Source organism: Anser cygnoides, chromosome 1 (assembly GCF_040182565.1).
Source record: "Anser cygnoides isolate HZ-2024a breed goose chromosome 1, Taihu_goose_T2T_genome, whole genome shotgun sequence".
NCBI classification, from domain to species: Eukaryota; Metazoa; Chordata; class Aves; order Anseriformes; family Anatidae; genus Anser; species Anser cygnoides.
Window position 1 is genome coordinate 99,986,653 of NC_089873.1, and position 11,124 is coordinate 99,997,776.

Consider the following 11,124-nt stretch of genomic DNA (forward strand, 5'->3'; position numbering starts at 1 on the left):
GTGTATAAGGAGAGATACGGGATGCTCAAGGAGAGATATCAGCTTTTGCAACCAAGAAGCAAGAACTGGGGACAGAAAAAAAAAAAAAAAAAAAAAAAAGAAGAAGCATTGATGTTTGAAGAAACATGACAGAACTGAGGCAGATAAGCTTAGAATTCAGATCTGGAGGGAGGCTTCAAAGAGTGTAAAGACAGGACAGGTGATAAAAGCCACAGACATGAGGAAAGAATTTTAAAAATGTTATCTGTTCTTCAGTGGGAGGGCGATACCTCATGATGTAAGAACGAAGTTTCTATTGTGTAGGTTACATGTGATCCCCTGCATGGGATGGTCTTCTTTTCAAAAATCTGCATTTGTTTACATTTCAATGCCTTTTAACCTCTGGTCCAGGTACAAAAGTTTAGGGTTGGGGTCTCGCTATCGTTTCAGGTTGCACAGTGCACATCCATGAGAGCTAGGCAGGTACCCACTGAGCTCTGCAAGCCTGCAGGTACGGTCCTTGCAAAGCCATTTGCAGAGGACCTTCCACAGCAGCTCTGAGCAAGGAACTGCCTCCCTCATTTCGGGAGGACACCTATGACAACCCATTGCTGAGGCGGTACAAGGACAGGGGGGTCAGAATTGATCTTCCTTCTGGACAGAGGCTCAGCTCCTGTAGAGCTCAGAAATGCTGGACTGCGCAGATAGCAAGACAGCAGAGGGCACACTGCAGTCACTGCAGGTACAGGTTGTCTCAGCTGCAGCCTGTGATCACACCACATGGTAAGTACACACACGTCGCCTGAGGGGCTATTCAGTGAAAGAGGTAAATGTGTCACCCAGAAGGAGACAGACATCAGCCTACAAGAAAGGGGAGGGAAGAGAAAGGAGAGTGGAGAGCAGGTTTGTCCTAGCTGAGGTGACAGCACACTGGCTGTCAGGGGCCATGTATGGAGCTGAAGAACAACAGATTAGGGGGAGTCACCTGGGGTTTTGTTGCAAAGCATGGGACACTCTGAAATAGCTTTCCATGTCCTAATGGTTAGAAGCATTTTAACTTGGCAAGGCTCTCATCTGTCCTTTCTGAGTCTTTTGGAACAAGAAAGTTAAAAAAAAATAAAACAAAAGCAGCAATAACAAAACCCCATGCTGTGATATCCGATGGACACCCACCAAGAACAACAACGGAGCTGGAGCCTTTACCACGACAGCCTCCGTGAAAGGGACAGACATGAGGAAAGGCCTGTGTGTCCCACAGATGCCTGTGGGCAGAGGAGGAGCAGTGCTGCGTGGGCACGGAGCCCAGAGGGTCCAAGTGACGGTGTGACCCAGTCCTGTTTTCTCAGTCAGAATCCTCCATTCCTACTTTGCCCTGCTCCTTCCTGTTTCTCATTCCTGTTCCTTCACTGGTTTCTCATTACAGTCTCCTTTTCTCTCTGGTCACTGCCTCTGCTCCTCAGAAATGCTTCCTGAGTGCTTTCTCCACTCAGCTCCTGAACACCTGCCTACCTTGAGCCCTGAGTCCTGGTCTCCCTCCTCTTTTCCCTGGCATTACCCCAAATATCCATCTCTGGCTTCCAGCCTCCCTCCTTCATCTCCTCACCCACTTTTCCCAGCCTCTTTCCCCAGGCACTCCGCTTCAGGTGTTTCTGGCTATGTCCCCCCAGCTCCCAGTCTGATCTCCCTGTGTAGTCTGTATCCTACCGTTTCTGTCCTACATATTCCTGGTGGCCCCATGCCATCCCAAGTCACTGCCTTCTGCCTGTTTCAGCCCCAGAATACTTGTCCCAATATAACCCCTTTAATTCCCATCTTGTCCTTGCCATTCAGTTCTTCACTGCAGGTAAATGCCCTTCCTTCTCCAAGCTGCCTGGGCGACTGGCAAAAGCACCATAGGAGCACGGAAAGGAGACAGGCTTCCTGTCTCCAGCTGTGAATCAAATGGGCAAACTTGTCCGCCCTCTGAAGAAACTCATGCTGTTGCTTTCAACCGACCTGTGAAGGATAGAGGTGATGCTCATGTGCCCACCCAGGATGCAGAAAGTGTACAGAACATCTCAGTGGCCTCCAGCTGATGTGATGGCTTGGAGATATGCCATCAGCTCCCTTTTACGTTCACGTTGTTGATTATCTTTCAAATAAAAACACTGCTCTGTAGTGGAAAGGCCTCATTTCAGCACTTGTGTACATGACACAATAAAGCAAAGCCCTCTTAAGAAAATCAGCTACACATCCTTGGGAAAAGCAATGGGTTATCTGCAGAGAAATTTACACCCTCGGTTCGTATCCTGATGGGATATGGAAAAGGCTGGGAAACACGGTGACTGCAGTCTTGTGTTTCTAATGACAGTGCTCAGCATCAGTGGACCTTCCTCGTAGACAGGGAACCAAAGCTTCCCATTATTTCCAAGCCCCCTAGAGCACAGAAAACTCAAGCTAAGGATATTTGTTTCCCTTTCCACACGGCTGGCAAGAGTGATCTTGGTAAAATAAAGGCAGAAGGAAGTGGGCTGGAGCTGGGAAGGCTGAGCGCAGCAAGAGGAAGAAAAAGTTGTGGTGAGAGAGTTCAGCCAGGGCTGGAACAAGGGAAACAAAGAGGAGGTAGGGACAGATATTTAGGGGAACATACTGCACTCTGCCTGAAAAATAACTGCTGCTTCTCCACTAAAACAGTCTTTTGGAGCATTTTCTGCAAAAGAAAAACCCATTACAACAGGCACAGTTTTATTCCTTAGAAACGTGACTGTTGGTAGAGCCAACGAGACAACCCCTCTCTTACAGTGTATTACAAAACCCTGTCGGCTCCCAACTGCCAAACATTCACCGTTTGTACTGAAATTTTCCATTCTTGCTCTCTGTCTCAGACATGTATTTCCTTTTAAGTTCTTACAGAAATAGCATCCTTGCTTTCTGAAAGAAGGCTTGGGAAAAGAATAGTTTTAACAGCACAGACTTGTTTTTCCAGCCATTCCAGAAAGGGTAGAAAATCAGATAGCTGAAGCAAGAACTTCAGATTAGAGTGAGGAGGCATCTCCGTTTTTTTTTCCTTTGGATCCCCCCCCCTTTTTTTTTTCTTTTGATCCCTGCTCCCTGTTTTGATTTATCAGCACAAACACTAGAACTTTTTGAGCTACAGCTACCTGGTTGCTTTGGCTAACTGTTAGAAATAGCCAGTGGATCCTGGATGAAATATCTGGATTCTAATTCCTTTGATTTTACAGAGGAGTTCACACTCCTAAATCTTGGCAGCCTGACACATTCCTTAAGATGAAGTAAAAAAGCTCCTCCTCCACCCTTTTGTGACTTTCCTTTTTTCTTTCCACACTTGCTGTGTTGCAGCAAGACTATGAAATTTGGCAAGATACCTAAGTCAGGGTGAGAGAGACAACCTTTTTTTCTTTAATGTGGTCTCTTGAAAATTTATTCAGATTTTGGGTTGAAGTACAAAATGTCACAAATTTCCACTTCCCATCTGTGACTGGCATAGCACAGCTTGTGGTTCTGGCCACTCGCCATAACTCCCTGACAGTTTTACTGCCATGTGCAACTCCTGGCCCTGTGTCTCCACTCCACCACTTTCCAGAGAGCTTTAATCCAGCTGATCTCTTGCCAGCAGAGAAGATGTGGCCAAATGTGTGCCCTGCCTTTGGCTAGGATAGAGTTAATTTTCCTCCTAGGAGCTGGTCTGGTGCTGTGTTTGGGGTTTAGGATGAGAATAACATTGATAACACACTGATGGTTTAATTGTTGCAGAGCAGTGCTTACAGTAAGCCAAAGACTTTTCAGCTTCTCACACCACCCTGCTGGTGAGCAGGCTGGGGTTGCACAAGGAGCTGGGAGGGGACAGAACCAGGACAGCTGACTCCAAAAGGCCAAAGGGATATCCTATACCATATGGCTTCAAGGTGAACAATTAATATGGGGTGGCTGGCTGGGCTGGGCATTGGTCAAAGGGTGCTGATGCACTGTGCATCAATTCTTCTGTACACAGTGTTATTAAAACGATGATCATTATTATTATTTTTATTATTATCATTATTATTATCCTTTCTATTCTGCCTTGATCTCAACCCACAAGCTTTTACTTTTTTTTCTGATTCTCTCACCCATCACAAAGGGTGGGGGAGATGAGCAAACGTCTGTGTATTCCTCAGCTGCCAGCTGGGTTAAACCACACAATGGGATACAGGAAAACTCTTTGGTGGCTGATGTCTAGGTGCATATGTATTTCTCACCCAGCAAAATACTTGTTGAATTACTAGAACAACGGTGCATGCAATCCTTGTAGACACAGTGGGGAACGATGAACTAGATGGGTGGACTACAAAGTGGGTGAAAGCAGGCTTTGGATATGCTGAAGGGATATGCTGAAGGGAAGTCCTTCCATTCAGAGGAACCTTCATAAGCCGGAGAAGTGAGTGTCAGGGCAGGGATCCTCTTGGGACTTATAAAAGGACAGCAAGAGCTGAGTAGACTGCTTGTGGTCATGAGGCCATTTGCTCTATCAATGCACTAAAGAGCAGCACTTAAAATCAGTGTCCCTGTGGTAACACAACAGACAAGTACCATGCTGTGTGCATCACTGTCTTTCATGGTCTCTATTTTTCCTGTGTCCACAAGCAGTTTTAGAGTGATATGTGACATGCAAGTCACGGATAAAGGATTTGTGCTCTAACTCCATAAGGGACAGTTATCAAAGTGTACTTGGATGATTTCTGTGCTCAGTGGTGCACGGACTTTGATAGCACCTCAGGACTTCTTCCAGGAGCAATATCACCTGAGGAAAGACAGTCAGGACATAGGTTTGATAACCTTTCCTAGTGAATATTTTGAGCATCTCCTTGTCTTCTCCCTGTTTTTCCTTTGTCTTTCTTCTTTATTGATGTGGTGAGAGCTTTGAGGCAGAGGTTGGGTGGTCACGATGCATTAGGTCCAACAGGCCTAATGAAGGTAAACAAGGGTCACCTCCTTTGACCTGCTGACAAATCTTTGCCTAACGCAACCCAGGTTACTGTTAGCCTTCTTCCTTGGAAAGTGTTGTGGTTTAACTCTGGTAGGCAGCTAAACACCACACAGACACTCGCTTCCTCTCTGCCAGCAGGATCAGGGAGAGAACTGTAAGGGCAAAGGTGAGAAAAAGAGTGGGTTGAGATTAAGACAATTTAATAAATATAGGAGGGGGTTTGTCATAGTAAATCTAAGAAAAGCAAGTGATACAAAATGCACAAGCCAGTCCCCAAACAAGAGCGGCACTTGCAAATTCCACCTGCACTCCTCCCTTCCAGCTCTTACTGCTGAGCAGTATGTTCCCTGGCATGGAAGAGCCCACTGGTCAGTGTGGGCCAGCTGTCCTAGCTGTGTTCCCTCCCAGGCCCTTGTCCATCCTCAGCAAGCCCTGAGATCTGCAGCGCTGCGGGTGCACGGCTGCAGCAGGCTTTGCGGTGGGAGGAGGTGGCCCAGAGGTGGCCCAGGGGCTCCTGGGGCCCTTGGCTGTGCCCCCCATCAGGCTGTCCCACTGAGCCTGGGACACGGTGGGACAGGGGGCTGGCAAGGCACTTCAGGACATGAGGAAATGACCTCTAGTTATGCCAGGGAAGGTTTAGATCTGATCTTAGGAAGAATTTTTTCATAGAGATGTTGGTCAGGCGTTGGAAGGGGCTGTGCAGGGTAGTGGTGGAGTCACCATTTCTGGAGGTATTTAAGAGATGTGTGGATGTGACATGTAGGGACATGGTTTATTGGTAGACTTGGTATTGATAGGTGGATGGTTGGACCTGGTGATCTTGAAGGTCTTTTCCAACCTAAATGATTCTACAGTTCTATGGTTCTAAGTAGGCTGGCAGAAACCTCATGAAGTTCATCAGTGACAAAATGGAGGTCTTGCAAAACCCCCGTTCTCATTGCTAGCTTGATCCTGTCTGTCTAGAAGGCAGCTTTGCAGAAAAGGTCCTCTGGTTCCTGGTGGACGACGAGTTGAACAGGACTCCGAAGCATACCCTGGTGGCAATATAGCCTAAATATACACTGGACTACAGAGGCAAGGGAGCAAACCTAGGGCAGTGACCATTTCTCTCTATTCAGTTCTCATGAGGCTGCATCTGGAACACTGTTTCCAGTTCTGGTCTTCCCTGGGCATGAAAGACACTCGTATACTGAGCTGGGTTCTCCAAGAAGATCAGGTATCTGAAGTACCTAATGTAGAAGGAGAAGTTAAGGGACCTAGGTTTGTTCAGCCCAGAGAAGAGAAGGTTGTGGGGGACCTAATGGCTGCCTTTGACTATAGAGGAGATTATGAGAAATTCAGACTCTGTAATGGTCCAAGCTGAAAGGATGAGAGACAATGGACATAGGTTGCAGCAAAGGAAATTCCTAGATTTAACAACAACAAAAAAATCCCAATGGCGGTTACAGAGGGAATGGTTCAGCACTGGGATTTTAAGACTCAGATGGCCCTGAGCAACCTTATGTGACTTTAGAATTAGCCCTGCTGGGAATGGGGGTTTGGGTTTGAGACCTCCAGAGGTATCTTTCCACCTGAATTGGCCTCTTATTCTATGAATATGTGCAGCAGTAGGACCTCACAAACAACAGGACTGATATTTGGTTGAACTGACAGAATTATATAGCTGAGATACGTTCAGGGTGAGAGACTGGCACGTGGTTGTGGTTGGATAACCTGTAGCTCAAAGCCACAAAACTTCACTTAGCTCCCAATGTCCTGAGCATTCAACTTGATTAAAGTACTTCAACTTGCAGATAGTAAATATGGAGTATTCATCATTCTCCTCTCTTGTGTGACACTTTTTCTGGGTATGTGGACCCTCTTGCCCACAAACTGTTTCCTCAAACCAGTAGCTGAGCCCTCCTGGTTAAGTAATGCATTCTCTGTGAGCTCAGCCTTGTAGATACCCTTTGGCCAAACTCTTCAAGGACAATGCAGTAGGCATGAAAGCACTGGAAGTCCAGACAAATAAATTCCTTAATCTCACTAAGCAGCTTGCATTCTTCAATGTCTTAAATACTCAAACTATAGACCTTTGAAAACAACAGAAGCCTTAGGAGACAACTGTTAATTTTGGTGAGCCTGGCACTACAGGATGAGCCAGAACCCTCTTCTCTTTTGCAAATGCATATTAATTATGATGTTGGTTACCCCATGTTTAAAATAAACTATTCCTTTCCTCTGCCTACATGCTCAGGTTGAAGACTTAGATTGTCTACCCCTTCCTGCCCTTCCAAAATTGTTTCAGTACTGTTGAGATGGGCCAACAATTAGGTCACAGCTTGCACCAATGAAAAACACAGTTCAGTGTTCAGTGTTCAAAGGGAAGTTCCGTGTTCAAAGGGAAGGTAAAACCCTTACTTCTTTCTTCTGACACCTATTGCAGGTGAAGAATTATTCTTGCTTCAGTGCTTGTACATTTCCTCATGGAGGTGAGGGAAATCCGAGGCCTGCTTCTCGAGGGGTTGTCAGAAAAACAGAAGAGTTGGAAAAGTCATTCTTTTGTCTTTGGTTTTAGCTGGGTCACATTTTTTGATCTGAAACTACGGATTTCTTCTTTATTAATGGATGTTAGAGTCCTGTCAAAATTACCAGAAGCAGAGACTGGCAGTTTTGGTAGCACGTCCAACACCCAAAGTCTTGCATTGTCTTAGCTGCAATTGCTCACAGCAGTGATCAGCATTTAATTAAGACAACATTTCAAGCCTACCTCACACTGCTCAGTTAACCTCCCCATACATGGATGTGCACATACAAGAGGAAACTGTATCCCAGTATCACTTCCAGTCTCTCTTAAAACCTGCCTGCCCATCTTTACATCCCCTCTACAAATAAAGAAGCTCAGATCATAAGATATGCTGTAATTTTATTCAAATAAGGGGCAGCTGGAGGAGGTAGTGGACGGAAGAGAAAGAGCTTGCTATTGCATTTAAACTCTATTGTGTCATTTGATGAGCATGTCCCTTCTGGCTTAAATGGCCTTCCTGCTGCTGACAATGTTTCTAAGGCCAGCTCAGAAATTGTAAATCATAACAAGTATTAACTGTACAACAATTCAATGCATGTCTTCATCAATAGCTGGCTCCCGGCTCCTCATGACCCCAACACTTGACACATTGATCACACAGGCAGCACTTGATGTTCCAGGGACTTCTCCTAAACCATCTCACCCCACTATTTTTGTCTGAAGAACTGCAGACTTTGTTCTATACTGAGTGAATATTGTATTTGTGGGATTTGCCACATTGATGGAAAGTTTGTTAGCTAATGGCATAGCTAAACAAAACCTACCTTCTGACAATAATTCACAATAAGCAGGCTGTGGTAACTCTTGTATTGAATACATCAATTGTCAGTTGCTGCCAATAACACAACACATGATTCATTCCATGAAGTACTGTTTCCATTTGAGCCACAATGCCTGATATTTCCTTCTACTCATGCTTTCAAGCCATGTCAAAAAATTATGTTTACCATTTACTTTCTTTTTGCAAAGCACTATAGCAAAATCTTTTCTTTTTCAAGTTCATTGTATCCATTTTCCTAGGAATCACTGTTTGTCCTTACCCTTCAGCCTTAGTCTTTTCTCTGCAGACAATGTTTTGTGTGTTTTTTTTTTCTTCATTCCAAGAGTCTGCAAGAGCCAAGGGAGCTTGTTATTCTTGAGCAGGTCAGTCTGCTTTCCTTGTTTCTTTCTAAAATCCAGCACATCCCACACTCTGCTTCTCTCACTATTTCTAATAACTTATTTGTAGACACTGTTTAGTGCTGGACTTTCACATATATTCCCTCCTCAAACTCTTCCTCCTCTTTTCTCCCTGTTCTGTAAGAAATTTCTTTCTTGAAATTTTGTCTTTCTTGAAGTCATACTAGAAGAATTTGTCTTCCCTTGATTATTTTTTTTCACTTTCAAGTTGATTTTTTTCTGATTTTAGAATGATGTGCTAGTGACTTGGTGGTAGAGAAGTATGAGGCTTGTGAAGAACATTTTTCCTAGGGGACTGTGATTCAATTACAACCTTAGCCTGTGGTCCAGTATGTGACAGATAAAATTCTGACATCCAGGCAATGGCAAGCTAGTGCTTTTCTAGGAAAATAGTTTTGCAGCATTGCCTTCAGTTCATCCATATGCTACCAGAGCTCTTCCCATTACTTTACCTATCTGAAGTGGTATTTTCCTTGTTTTCACCATGATTTAGCCTGCTTTCAAAGCAACTGGTTCCTTGCACTACCCCTTCCTCATTTACACCCTTCCCTCAATTATTAGCAGTGCATTTACGCTATTTGTGGCATAAATCTTGATGGGTATGTCAATATTCCTTGTGCAGTTGCTGACTTTCAGAGGGAGACTGCTGTTCATTTGCTGTTTTTTTTTTTTTTTTTTCCATTTTGAGTCAAATCTGATGCCTTCTCTTTCTGCAGTGTGGCCAAAACAATTCAGTTCCTCTGGGTGGATTTGCATTTTGCTGTGGCTTAATTTTAGACTACATTCTCTGCTTCTTGTAGGTAATGCTATTAGTTTTTTTTTGTCATGTTTCTCTCTGAGTCTGTCACGCATAAGAATATCATCAAGAGTGGCTCCAGCTCTTCACAGTCTTTGTGTAATTTTGTGAATAATTTGGGGCATATCTCTAAGACAGACGATATTTTAAGAAGCAGAGACTTGAAGTTCTGTCTTCTTAAAGTCATCAGCATCCTGCTTCCTTGGTCCAGCCCAAACTGCCAGTGCCCAGATTGAACGTTTAGCACACGGAGTGTGTTTGCTGTAGAGAACAGATAGGTGATCTCATCTTGGGCTGTAAATAGCACCTTTTTTTCCTTCTTGCTTTCTTTGTGTCTCAGTAGTCTGTGCAGCTACAGATAATAATGAAGTTTCTCCCTTTCCCTGTGATTATTGTGCAAAATCATCCCAGTGCTTCCTTCACTCGCTCATTCATCTTTAGCTACAGCACAGGCTCTCTTCTGCAGTCCTTTCTCAGTCTTGCCAGTGGTGGATGCCACCGTGTGTGTGCCAGCGGGTTCATAATTCTAGGTAGCTGCTGCTCTATTGCAGGGAGGGGCTGTGCTGGCAAGAGGATCCCAAGGGACCCTGGGATGTCATCCTCAACAATTCCTGCTGATTCAATTCCCTCGCAGCAGAGAAGAAATTATTCGTCATCCCCTGCCACGGCACAGCTCCACTGCTAAGCAAGCGCAGCCTCCCCAGCCTGGCAGCCACGGTAAAGCCGCAGAGGCGAGCAGCGAAGTCCAAAGCGATGAAGCAAGTCTGAGGTTCAGCCAGCGATCAGGACCATGAGGCAGGGGCAGGGTTTGCACCAGCAGGGCACCTGGCCTGGCCTGAACACGGCCACAACGCTGCTCGGGTCAGGGCCAAGCATGAGAGCCTTGACTTAAAAGCAGTTTCCAAGATCAGGAGGAGGGAGCCCCCATGAAAGCTTCTTAGCAGAGCTGAGCCACGGATCCTCCATGGCAGCTTCTTCCAGCTCCTTTTCCCTCCAGCTCTTATCAGCAAACGGGTATCAAGTTGCCAGCTAAAATCCCAGGAGGGGGAATGTACTCCAGGCCCTGACGTACCGCTCATGAGATGTGTGTTTTCCACCCTACCCCATGCCTTGAAAATCCAAGAGAGTATTTCATTTTCTCTAGCAGACTAGGATTGTTTATCAGGTTTCAGGAAATGAAGGCTTTTGGTCCCAGGGCTGGTTTTGCTGGCATTTCTATAGCACAGAACTTGAGATATTTGACATTTTGATATATATCTGCATGAAACACTGTATTTCCCTGCTGTGCCAAACAGGCGATCTCTACATTGCTCCACATTCATGGTGGAGTTCACCGGGTGGTTTCAGGCTGTTTTTTTTTGTTTGTTTGTTTTGGTTTTTTGTTTTCCTTTAGTCTGCATCAAGCAGACACTTGGCCTGTGCCCTGATGAGAATACCCAATGTCACCAGCATGCCCCATAGGCCCTGTTATGAGAATTACATACGGCTCATTGCCTTTCTCCCACTCGGTGCTGTGTCAGGAAGAATGCAGTGCCATTGCTGCTGAATTGCTTCTGAATTACTGCCCTCAGAGGTGCTCTTCAGCCACACACATGGGGAGGGACAGGTAACTTTCTGTCTGCTTGCACAACAAGCTCATGC